Here is a 13,813-nt window from a genome sequence, read left to right as displayed (position 1 = left end):
CCAGTAAAATAAGGCTTGGGGAAGGATGTGAACTGCCTGTGATGCGTGTGCCCTAAACACATAGATATGCTATTGAAAGTACAAAGTCTGAGCAAAGCATTTAAGAAAATGCAAATATATTGTTTAATTCTTAAATGTATTTGTGTCAACAAAACAAAGAATTACTTTCTTCCACTTAAAATCAGTTTCAGTGCTAAACACAGGTAAGTACCCATCCCTTTAGAACGCCCCCTACTAGAGCTTCAGAAATGCAACATTTTTATCTTCACCTTTCAAGTCATTAGGCACTTTCAGCCTTCTTTTTATAAGTGTCTAGGATGCTGGTCAGGTTTGACAATAGACCTTCAGGCATGAATTCTTCATCGTCTCTTTCTATTCTTGCATTCTGTTCTTCAAGGTATTTCTAGAAAAGAGGTGCAGAGAGCTTTATTAGCTCTGTCATGGCCTGTATTTTACTGATTCTGCTAAAGCATTTTAAGCAGTCATTGCACAGGTTAACTGATTTCAGTTAAACACCTTCCTGAAAGACGCCTCTCAGAAGCAGGTTTAACCTGACAGGATGTTACTGCTGACACTTAACAACCAATTCTGATTATTTACACCAAAGGTTTTGTCAGAAAATTTAACTAGAATCCGCAGGCTTAGTAGCAGCTAAATAACTGATCCTTCCTTAGAAAGAGTAAGCTCTAATTTCCAAGTGTTTAACTGCAAAATGTCTCTAGAGAGATTTAATTCTGAATATCAAATTTTAGCTTACCACTATAGATTCCGTATGAGTAGCAACTGTTTCTACAAGACGACTCAAGTTAGCATCAATTTTTCTCTTCTCTTCTGTTGTTTCTTGCAAAACGACTTGATATCTAAAAGGTAAAGATACTCAGAAGGTCATGTCCATAATTGGAGAATTCCTGACATCTAAAACAATCACTTCAAGTCTGATTTATCATCACGTTTAGCCATACTTTTTTTTCCATTAGTATTAATTTGAACCGAGTTACAATATATTAATGCTCAACTTAAAGAAAAACCCTTACGCGGAAAACAGGAGTTCTGATACAGCAGACAAACATTTTAGCAAAATACTGTTGAGGAGAAACATCTTTCAGTTGTTAACTTGTGAAATTAACACACTGAGATGGATACCTGCTGAAACAACTGTATGTTACATTCCAGAAAATATCTTTATCCTTAAAAACCAAAACAAACAAGGCAGACATGGAAGTTAGGAGCCTTACTCTCTTTCGATATCATGCAATTCAGCTGTAGCTTTACTGAGCCCATCACAGACACCACTCTCAAGTAACTGTTTATGCTTCTTAATCAATTCCCGTTCATTTGCATATTTCTTGTCTTCTTCTTCTATCTCCTGTTGTCATAAGGAAGGAGAAGAAAAAAAAATGGCCTCTCTCAAGTATAATTCGGATCTTTTTTCTTTCTGTTACCTGATTATATCCTAATACTTTAATTCAAAATTCACGCAAATAGTTCCAAGTTCAGAACTGAAAAAAGCCCCAAGGATATCCCTCCCAAACCTAAAGTTTCTGTATCATCCCCATCCCAGAATAAGCCTAACCATCTCTTTATTCCTTTAACCACATTTAAAGGCCTGTGTTGCAGCTACTTTCCCTTCCGAGTTAAAGCTCACAAAGTGTTGTTTAGATAGTCTAAATAGCTTAGAAATGGCACATTATGAACAACTGTTTCTAGGTTAAAAAATACAACCACATCTGAGTAAGAAAATAGCTTTTCTTTTTTGTCTGAAAGAGAGTATAATTCCAAATAATCATCTCTTCTAGGAGAATGACACTGTTGATGCTATACAGTCCACAAAACCAAACAAAATTCTGACGTCAACTCAACATGCAATTTTTGGTAGATTACTGAAACATCATCCTTCAAAAATAATTTTAATACTTAAGACTTACAAACAGCATTTTAAATATTAGAAGAGGAATTAAATGACTAAGCGTCTGGTGGCAAGTGTGTATTTTATGAGCTTAACTTTAGAGAAAAGTATATGCAAGAGCACAGATCAAAAGGTAAATGTCATGTGGTTTTGAAAAATAGAAACTAAATTAATTGCCTTTATAAACCTATATATACACCGGCCTCAGCAGGTATTAGCAGCGAAATAGCCCTGTTTCATGGCTGTAGCACAGGAGTTTGGATTTACAGGAGCACATATGGTAAATATTGGTGTAGTTCAAAGAACATTTTTCTGCAGGGCACCACGGCCCCGCTAAAGCAGTGTTGTCAGAGAAGTTGGGAGCTACCAAAATAGCCACTCAGTTGTTAACAGAGAGGGTTATGTTTTGTTGCTGAACTGCAAGTGGGGAAAATAATAGGGACTGCTCCTGTGCTGGCAAAGGAAGCTAAAGGAAGTAACAGTTTGAGATCATTAAAACAATTTCACATGCTTTTGGTCAATGTTCTCCTTAGTTTTTACAGAAGCTGATTGAACATGTTTACTAAAAACTGTAAAAATGTATTTATTATATACAAATCGATTAGACAAGACAGGTTCTGTTGATCCTAAAATTTCCTTCAAGCACATGCCCGGAGACATCCTGAGGTCAGATGATTGTTGCTGCTTTTATTACTGGATGCAGGAATTTATGATTTACAGGATCTGCTACAGTAGGATGCCAGATTCTCTTACAAGAAAGTGAAAATTGATTCAGTTAAGGTGGCAGTCAAATCACTTTTCTGAAAAGAATGAAAAAATCCTCTAAGAGGGAAGGAAGAAGGCAAAGGCAGAAGCCCAAACAAAAATGCAACCCAAAAATTTATCGATAAATACAAAAATTAAGGATAAGGCTATCATTAAGGATAAGTTGTCATCAAGGTGTAAGAAGTTCTACCTTAAGCTTCTGCTGGTAAAGATCATCCAGCTCTTCAGCTTCTTCTGTCAGCATTTTCACACTGCGTTTCTTGTCCTCTAGCATTACATTCACCTAGGATGAAAACATAACCAAGGAAGTATGGTTCAAAAAGAATTCCAACATATAAATCCATGCCATCACAAACCACACCTGGTTAAACAGGTTAAACCATTAAACTAGGCTAGGCTGGGATGGCATTATCCTTCCTCATAGCAGCCTATGTTATGCTTTGTTTTGGATGAGGGGCTAAAACAGTGTTGGTAACACACCAAGTTTTGGCTACTGCTGAATAGCGCTAGCACAGCAGTCCAAGGCTTTCTGTGCTTCCCAGGGCCCCTCACTGAGCAGGGCAGGGACAGGCAGGAGACTGGGAAGGTGCATAGCGAGGCCAGCTGGCCAAGAGGACATTCCATACCGCAGAACACCATGCTCAGGTAGACGAACGAGGAAATAAAATTCTCCTTCTTTCAATCTGTCCCAAATCCAATAGTACTAAAAATCTTCCCGATGACAATTTGTCGGTGATGGTAAGCCACACAATCAACTGGAACGGGCAACTTATTAGAAACAAGTACTTCCAATGGTTATGGTCAAGTATATGTAAGCTACATAAACTTTAATTCAGGGAATACACGATATTTCAACCAACAAAGACCTCAGTTCTTAGAAAAACTTTTAGGTTCCATTACAATAAAAGCCGTTTTCTCACAGTTTCTCCCCCTCTACTTGTCCTCAGAAAAACCCCAAGTAATTCAAGAAACCAACCCAACACATCACACTTTAACTATGCAAAAAGTTGAATGAAAGAGGCAGATAAGGTTTTAGGGTTGGTATCTTAGCGTTAATCTTCTTTAACTAACTCACCTGTTCCAAAGTGTCTTCCAGAGAATTTTTCCGTTGAGTGGCTTTACTAATTTCTTCCTCAGTCTCGTTGATGATCTCCATGAGGGGAGCCTGTAATACGTATACAAGAAGATTGAACAAATGCAATTTGCTAATCTGAACCAAGATGCACCCCAGTACATCTTTCCCTTTTATTTTTTTTAGGCTACTGTATTCTCCCATACCAAATCTCTTTCATATACTGCAATGTCATTATGGTGACTCATCACACAAGCTTTTCAATGACATTTCATTGTGAGATTGAGAGACCTTCCCAGCATTCCCAAAGAAACACTTTTTTTTTGTGAGTGCTATCTAAAGCCTTCAGTGTTGATTCTACTTACCATGATCTGAGTTCTGTATTTGACAAGGAAATTTGGTCCTAAATCAGGATTAACGTAAATGGTAAAGTCGTGGCCTTTGGAATTCTCAGCACTTACTGGAATTAATTTCAGCTTTCGAGCCAGTTTATGATACTCTGCCAGTGGCTCTTCAATCTGCTCAGAGGAGAAAAGGGCACAAATCATAGAAGAGATACAAGTGAAAAGATGTGCAAGAAGTATTCATATAGTACTTTAAACAAGTTCCTGAGTTGCTCTCTGTAGCCATAATTCCTTGCTACCCCACAGTATTCAAGAGCTGCATGCAATGCCAGCACAGCAGTTTGCTGCATTAGGTACTGTTTTATGGTTCGTTCAGAGTTTGCACACTGAGGTTTCTTAGTGTCTATGGCTGAGAACACTGAATGCTTTCACCTGTGGTTTTCCGTATTCATCTGCCATAATTTTTTCTGCCTCAAGTTTTTGAGAATTAGCTGATTGGGAACTAAAAATGTGCTGGAAAATAATACTAAACAAATGATCAGTTATAAGGTCAATATGCCTTCTCTCATTAGTTTTGACAGGAAATGCTACACAGCCACACATCCTAACAACAAACTAACTTGAGCATGCCTTTAAACAAAGCTTATTAAATGCTTTAATTTCTAATTAATGAGTGCTATTAAATGCAAACATTAAAGACCCCAGGGTTTTTTTTTCCAGTTTTATATGCTTCATACTTGCACCTGAGGATTTAAGTTGATAAAAGTGCTTGATAAAGGGTGACCCAACCAAACATATTTGAAATTTTTTCTTTAGTGCTCCAATTGGCAAAGCAGAAGCTTTTAAATCCCATCACTTCCAGGACTATATCTTTTCACTCTGTTTGAAGGGATTGAACTTGGCCCTTGAAATATGTTACAACTGCTACACAAAGAACTAATCAGGCCCTAAATGCATGCAAAACTATTGATTCAAATTCACTAGTTTTGCCTTACTTCCTTGCTCTGAAATATTAACATTAGCCTGTAATTTCTTGTGTTATCAAAGCAATGGCATGCTAATGTTATCAAAGCTCTAAATGCTACAGCAGTGACAGCTTACCATGCTTCATATTCTAGACACATCTCTTACGATGCAGGAAAAAAGTACATTTCCACTCAGTGCAAAACAGAAAAAGGGAAAAAAGTGCAACATTTTTCAGAGATACTGTAAACAGAGGCCATTCTTGTCAGTTTTGCCTGGTTAGAAACACGTATGGTGGTGTTCGATTATTTAGGAAAGAAATTATCAAGAATCCAATTTTAAGCTTGCATGATGAAAACTGGCAGCCACCTCTGAGTGTTGTGGGGTTTTCACATACCGCGTGTCTCTTCTTAGCATATTTTATCTCTTCATTCCACATCAGTTCTCGTTCTTCTTGCAGCTCCTTATGCAGCTTGTTAATGGTTCGCTGCAGCTTATTTCTCTCGTGATTTATTCTCTCAATGTCTGCAGCTGAGTACTTCTGGTTATCTAAGATGTGCCGGAGCCGGGCATTCTCCCGCTTCGTGGCTTCTACTTCTGCCTCTAAGTACATAAAACATTTGTGAAATGGACATAAAATACCAGCCTATATACATAAACCTCACCTCTGTATTGTATGAGTAAATGACACAGTTATTACATAACATTACCATTTCATTACTCCAGTGTACAGAGAGCTATCAGACAAAAAAAATTTTATTAGCAATCCATTCTGGAAAGTTTATTTGTAGCATCATGCTACTCCAGGTACCTTGCTCTGCTCTCAAGCTAAGAACTACAATTATTTGAAGACTATTTCTAGCTTCACTGTCCTGACTGTGATCAAGTCCTCCTTACCTGCTGCCTCAACTTCATCATTAACACTTTCCAGTTCTTGATCAAGGATGGATATATGAGATTTCATTTTAGCGAAATAAGCCTGGTAGTTCTGGACGTCTGCTTCAAGGGACGATTTCACATTTCGTAGCGTTGCTATACGATCCTAGGAAATGGGTGAAAAGAACAACCACTCTTAGATAAATATAAAATAATGACTTCACTTTCCAGATAAGACAGTAGAGTAATTGATCAACATCAACAGCACAAATATAGAATAAAGAACTTTAATAATTTTTTATCTCTGTGACAGCTAAGTCCAGTCAGGACACCTTTAAAATAAAAGCAAAGAAGGCTGAAAAGATTCTTGCATTTCAGCATTATGTCTCTCATTTGCATCAGACAGTGCTTTAGACAATTCTTACTACAGGTAGTCCACAACTTAACTCTAATAATACATGGAGGGCAGATGAAACAGGGGCATGGAAAACCAGGAATAAACTCAGCACATTTTGCACAGTTGGCAGGAATTTCAATTTGCCACCTGCACAGCCACTAACCCATTTTTAAACTCAGGATGTATTAAAAGCAGAATCCAGCTTTTCAAGCAAAGTATTTTCCATAAAATATATTTGTTACCACTGAATCCCATGCCTCATATTTGAATACCAACACACTTGAAAAAAATAATGTTGAAATTTATATTAAAAAATTTGGTTCAAGTATTTTATTGATATTTCAGTCAATATAGGACCTTATTACCTGTAAATACCTGCACATTATCAAACAAATAGTTACTGAAGATTCCACAGAAAAAAGCCTTGTTCTCTAATAGTATAGAGTCTGTAAAAATCTGGCCTAATTAAAATCTCAAAGCACTGAAATTTTTCCATTTGTTATGTATCATAAGTATCTTCATTCAGAAATGGTCGATATTATAAAATTCAACTCCACCATAAAAACAGACACAATTTACTAACCTGCTCACTTTCCTTTTCTTTTTCTAGTCTTGCAATCTCTTCTTGAAGTCTTTTGTTCTCAGCTTCTAAACTTTCCATCTGGGATGGATCTACATTAAATAAATCCTCTGTGGGAGAGCAGAAGAGAGACTCGAGTTACAAATTTATCTCAATATCACCACCTATTTTGAGTATCTGAACTTGAGCTTCAGCACAGTAAATACCCATTATCTAGATAATTATTTTTCACTAAAAAATAACTAAAAACAACCAAGAAACTTACCAGAAAAACCTTTCATTAAAATGTAACCAGGCAAAAACCCCAGAAGAAACAAGAAGAGAAATGGGTTTCTCGGTCCTCATGTCAGAAAGAGTTCTCATGCCAAAGTCACTCCCAAGAGGTAAGGGTTTCCAAACTCTCATGCAGCCCACACCACAGGAGAGTGTACAAGTCAGGACTACCTTGTGAAGCTAGAACAAATCAAACTTACTTAACAACCTCTTTCTTATCCATATACTGCCTTGCTTCTTGAGGCATCTTTTCCCCAACTTAATTTGGCTTTGCCAAAAAATGGGATGATTATTTTTTCCCAATATCCAGTAACAGTGTGGTATCTTGTTTCCTCTCCAATTGATGGCCCCAGTTTGCAAACAAAGGGCCCTTAGTCTGGCTTTTCATAGGAGAGCAAAGAAAGTAAGACATGTTTTTCTTCCTTTTCTCACATTGTGTTTGTATTTCTGCAGGTGGTGAAATGAGCGAGTCAAAAAAACCCAATAATTTTCTACCTCCCTGAAGACAAACACAGGTGCATGCTGAATCACATACAGAACCCTCACAATAGAGTTTGGAACTCTTGCAGACTGCTTTCAGATCTTCAAAAGCTGAACTTTCTTGTCAGCTGTGCATCCTCTGAAAATATTTTTCTTTTTTTTAATTGTTAGCTTTTCCAGACAGAAACAAGAGCCATCTGCATAGATGGAGTTCACATCTGAAGAATTGTATACTGGTTTTCTGTGACAAAGACATTAAAAAATCAAGTGACACAGCTACAGCTGATAGCAGATCATGACCTACCCATCTGTACTGCTCAAAATACACTTAAAAAAGAGAGCATTAAGTTGAAGTAACTGAAACATACTTAGGTGTTTCAGACTCCCTTAGATCACTTTCACTCATAAACTGAACAAACTGATGCTAGGAGAAAGGAAACCAGTAACACAATTGAATACTTAGAATTTAAAAACTTACTTAATTTTGACTGCACTTCAGCATCCAACTCTTCAAAGGTATCTCTCCCTTTCATGGAAAGCTCATAGCACTTCACACAGTAGTCCATGAAAAGCTGAAAGCAATTTAAAAATCTTTCATTTCAACAATTCCAAGACCTGTAAAATATCTGGATAGTCTAAAGCTACTCAATCAGTGGAATTAAACAGACATCAAAAATATCCTTAATGCTTCGATTGTACTTTTGTAAAATTAATTTTTTTTCCTCCCTTTGAACATAGAATGTCAACAGATTATATATTCAGGCAGAAGGAGACAACTATAATTCACACTAAGAAAGGTCTGGAAATCCTGTATTTCTTAAAAAGATATTTAACAAATATTGTAGATGGAATATTTAAGAATTTTTCATCTTGATGCAAATGATTCTCTCAGGCTAGTTTATGGAAACTGCAGGTCTGTTTAACAGACCTTTTCTATAAATATGACCATTAAAATTCAGATCTGCAGGTCTCAAAGTACTCTTATCTAGAATTAAAGAAAGGTTACCCAAAAAGAATTTGCTGGACACTAAGTCGCAGATGCTTCAGAAGCAATTACACCAGTATTGTGAATTTTGTATCTATATATATATATGCAGAAGTGCCAATGTAGAAGAACGTATTTCGTTTAAAAGCATTGTTAGTTGCCAACCATCATGTTGTAACCTTAGTCCAAAATTATGATTTTACTTTATTTTTGCAATTTCTAATTAAATGTTTTAGCTTATAATGCAACCCTCTCCAAACACCTGCTGTGATTTAACACTGAGTTAAATCTGAGTAGTTCTAATAATCCATGATAAATTAAAAAGAAAGCAAGCTGTTGGATTAAGAGCTCAAATTATACTGCCACCCTATTTTGTGGCTCAGAAATAAAACTTTAAAACCAATTTTTACATAGTAAACTGAGTAGATATTGGCACAAGTCACTATATTTAGAATTAAGTCACTGTCTTTATACTGCACTGCAGTTAACCTCAGAAGTCTTGAGTGCTAAAGGAAAATATATCGGAAACTCTAAAAAAATAAACAGCATAATGATGCCCTTTCTCTACAAAGGAGAACAGTATATACTTGTAGAATAAGGTGAATATAAAATAAAGAGAATATTTTGTTTAATACCCAGTCTACACCAATAGACTGATCATCATACCTGCTCAGGAAATAGTTGATCAGGTTTTTTATACAATGCTAGTCTACCTCCTAGAAAGCATTGTGAATATAAAAGGGAACAGATTCCATAAATACATGACCCAGCAATCTAAACTGTAATTAAATTGTGTTGTTACAGCACATGGCAAAATCCAGTTAAGCAATTCTGATACTAATTTCCTTTTTATGGTACCTTTTTATGTACAATTCCATCATCTGTCTCTCCTCCCCAGCTCTGTGTGTCATCGAACGATGGTGCATTTTCCCTGATCGCATTGTACAGCTGAAAAGCAGAGGTGCACACAACAAAGAGCAAACATGAAGACATCCATTAGTTTCCATGCTGGTTTTCGTGAAAAGAAGCAGAGTAACACTGGATTAGGATTTCAGCAGGCAGGTTGGAATGAACCTGTGTTGAGCTGACTAAACACACAGGTAAAGAGGCATGAGCTAGACAGTCAACACTGCCAAATTCTCTCGTGTCTTTTGAGCAGAAAAGGACAGGGTTTTCCTGGGCACTCAATTCAGCAGTGGTCAACTTCTGTCACAGATGCCAAATTTTGCTCAGTCCTGAGTTGGCAGCAACAACTGTTAGGACTACTAAAAAACCCAAACAAACCAAACAAAACCAAGATTAAATAAAAAACACCCCACTCAAACCGAAAACTTGCCACTCTGTATCAGAATCACAGAACATTTGAATCATTTCAATTGAAAATTCCATCCTTAGATTTCAAATTTAGGGGAGAATGGCAGATGTCACAACATTTGCGCTGGAGATACACGTTCCATTCAGTGATTATACTCATTAACTTCTCACGTTTATTGTATGTACAGATCAGCATTTTGCCACCTCCTTTTATACATTAATTTATCCAGTGCATACATGTAAAGAAAAAACCCTATCATAATATAACATGAAAAGCTCACTTTAAAAGTTACCAAAACATTAGGCCAAGGGTCAGCTCCCAGATGACAGCTAAGAACATATATGTTTACATATATGTTAAACAAAGATTTGTAGAAAATATGTACTGAATCTGTATTGAAACTAACATTCCAGCCTGGAAAGTGAAAATATTTATCTTAAGACAAACATTACCTTGACACAATCAATTAACCAAATCAAAGCTGCCACAATCTGAGGCCAGGTTCCTGGTGCTCCCACCGCGTACATGGAGTTTTTTGACAGAGCAAAGGGGTACCTGTACGGCCAAAGAAGATACACTTTTAATAGCTGTGGCAGACAGTGATGAAAACAAACCAGCACATTTTGAAAACAAAGCAGCATGTTTTTCTATGTAGATGAAAGCACAGAAGGAAGAGCAAACTCAATTCTACTGTACTTCAAAGGAAATTAGTTGAGTTCTTACAGTACGATTCTATTCAATTATCATGGGTTTCTCATTTTGCAACTCATAGAATAACATGGCCTGAAAGGGACCTGTAAGGATCTACAAATCCAACTCCCTGCTCCTCATAGGACTGCCTACAACTAAACCATATGATCCAGAGTGTCATCCAGATGCTCCTTGAGCTCCCAAAACTTCAAGTGACTTGTCAGAATTAGTCATTTTATCCAGAATTACACCCTTGGTGCAGCAGAGTGGAATCCTTTTCAACATTTTAAGCTATATCAGCAGTTTCAAATGTTATAGATTAAAACAAAACTTTATTAAAATGCTGAGAAGTGTGCAAAAAAGATTTGCACCTACATTTAAGGAGCCCTGGCACTCTGACACCATCATGGGTATACAGTCCCTGTTTTTTTTTTTAAATGAGACTGAAAATTCACTGTTATCAAGAGGCAGAGGATTTTCTTTCCAAGACAATGTTGGGGCATTAATGATTTCAAACACTGAACAAATTCAGCAATAAACCACTCAGCTACTTAGTGTTTTTCTCCCCTCAACAGTAATTTTGTTATTTCCACATTCTGCTTTGAAGGCAGAATGAGAAAAATTGCAGGAAAACATATTTTAAACTAAATTAAATTTGTTTAAACTAAAATTAAATTGTCTTGATCCAAAATTCTGGAAATTTTAGTTCTTAGATTCTAACAAAATGAACAGAAAGGCCTGTAAAAGAAAATTGTGCCTTGTCCTCCAAAGTTCTATACAAATAATCAATTAAATTTTACATGACAAAGCAAGATTCCCAGAGCTTATAGTTCTGTAAATTCAAATATAAAATGTATAGCAGATGCTGAAAATCAGAGAGTAAACCTAGAGTTCAACAAAAGTGAAACAAAACAATCACAACATTGTACTTTTAGAGTCTCATCTGAATAAATAAACCTATCCATTCCCCCCAACTATCAATGCAGAATTCTTAGCTTTTAAATTTCTAGCCATAGCATATCTATTCAGCCCAGGAGACTAACAATAATCATCTTACCCAAGGGCTTTGAAAATTTTGGGAATTTCCTCTTCAAATTTTGAGTCAGGCAGTTCATAAGAAGGGCAGAGGAATTTGTAGATAAAGGTGAAGATCTTTAAAAAGTCCTTAACTGATGGAGCTTGTAGTGATTTCACGGAAACATCGTGGGCATAAGCATTCTCAACAAGGAACTGTGCAAAAGAAACACGGAATACCAGTCACTAAATAAAGTTTATAGTTGAAACCAAGGGAAATAACCACTTTGCCTAGCACATTTTACACCTCATAACATACATGCAGAACAAGTTCATATGTTACCTCATAAAGCTTTTGGATACATTGTTGGATGAATGTCTTGTCATGAAGGGGCCTGGGATCCTTTATCTTTTTTGTCCTAAACACACCGTACAGGCTGCTGCTTGACCCTCCAGCCCCGCTCGCTCTAGGGACAGACAATGAATACAGGTCTTGTGACAATACATAGAAAGAAGAACTCTCTTCATGTTTAAGGCACAACTGCTAGCTTTATGTTTTCTTTCCATTTGTTATACAAAGTGATACTTGAAGTTTTCTCTTTGTTTAAGGTCATTGGAAAAACATCATCAACCTGGAAGTCACAATGCCATAAGTACAACAAAGATTACTGCATCCTAGATGAATACTTTCTTCATTTTATTGAAATAAATAAACTTTTAGAGAGCAGAAAAATACCCCAAAGATGAAAAAAAATAATGTTGGTGACTGTAAATAAACTCTAAAAATATTTAAGGAATATTTAAAAGGGATAACCCCTGCAACAATGGGGTACTATCAAGAAGATACCCATAACACAAAGTCATGAGCTAAGTAGAAAGATTATAGAGTTTTGGAAAGTTTGTATCTTAGAGAGAGGAAACTAATGCAGAGTATACTTCAGATGTCTTTCTTCCTTAAACAAGAAAATGTATTGAGATACTCTTAAAGTGCAGTGCACATCATTCCCAAAAGAAAAAAAAAAAAAGCTCCCAAAGCAATTCCTGCTCCACAGCATTATTGTTTAGCGACCAAGGACTGGAGGAAGGCAGACCTGAAGGTCTGCTTGCCTCAGATCCATCATTCCCTATAGTGAAAATCTGTCAAGAAAGAAAAATACCAAAATTAGAGGACCATTTTTGTTTTAATGTACAGTGCAGACAACAAAAGCTATCCATTCCTGTTCCCCAAACAGCTGGCTTTTCCTTCTGAAGCTACAGATGTAGGTTTGTTCATGCTCAGCTTCCCAAAGGTACTTCTGTCCTTCCTGAGGAGCAGAAAAAGATTCAAGTGACTACTACTACCAATTCATACAAGAGCTATAGTAAGTAGCTCTTATAGTACAAGACTGTAAATAGAATCTAAAATATTTAAGGAATATTTAAAAGGAATAGACATAGGAATAGACCCCAGCATAGACCATACATAGCTCATACAAGAGTGATACAAACAGTCATATATTCCTAAGCGCCTTCATCCCCCAACATCTTAGAAAGGTTAACTGATGCATCCAGCTATCTCCTCAGAAACAGGTAACAAAGTGTTACAATTTGAAACATGACACAAGTACACAGAAAGGAAGTATTTTTGCAAAACTGGAGCACATGTGCAAACACCCTTGGCTGTAGGGAGCCTTCTTCTCACTGTCTTGTTTTTTTCCCCTCAGTTGCTACTCACACTCAAACACGCTATGATAAATCTCTTCAGAATTAGTTTTATATACTTATTTTTAGCAACATGACCAGCCAGACTTACAGCTGAGGTGTCTGAAGATCCATCTTGTTGGTGTCCTGCACTCTCGGTGCCATCTTAGATTGTCGACTGCTGCTTCCAGCAATTCTCGAGCTTCGGCTCATTGTGACTGCTGTAAACCACAATCCCTCAGTATTCCAGCAGTATCAGAAAATCCAGGCCTATTACACCACCTGTGTGGGGTCGCTGGTGGTGAGAGAGACGGCAGAATCTTGTTTGTTGATCATAAGGCTGGATTTATTTGTATATGATATATAATAGATTATAACTATACTAATAGAATAAAGAGACAGGTTTACAGATCCTTCTAAGCTAAGAATAGAAAAGAATCTAAAACAAAGTTGTGTCCAGGGACTCTGTCCTT

The 13,813-nt window shown here is 36.7% G+C and overlaps 1 pseudogene; it reads right to left on the bottom strand.

Moving 5' to 3' along the window:
• Window positions 1–280: 280 nt before the first annotated feature.
• LOC128944337 (kinetochore protein NDC80 homolog) lies at window positions 281–13,553 on the bottom strand (annotated as a pseudogene).
• Between the last annotated feature and the right edge of the window lie 260 nt (window positions 13,554–13,813).

Source organism: Melozone crissalis, unplaced genomic scaffold (assembly GCF_028551555.1).
Source record: "Melozone crissalis strain CALT ecotype California unplaced genomic scaffold, PUWL_Pcris_2 ptg000058l_1, whole genome shotgun sequence".
NCBI lineage: Eukaryota > Metazoa > Chordata > Aves > Passeriformes > Passerellidae > Melozone > Melozone crissalis.
This window is presented reverse-complemented; position numbering and strand designations above follow the sequence as displayed.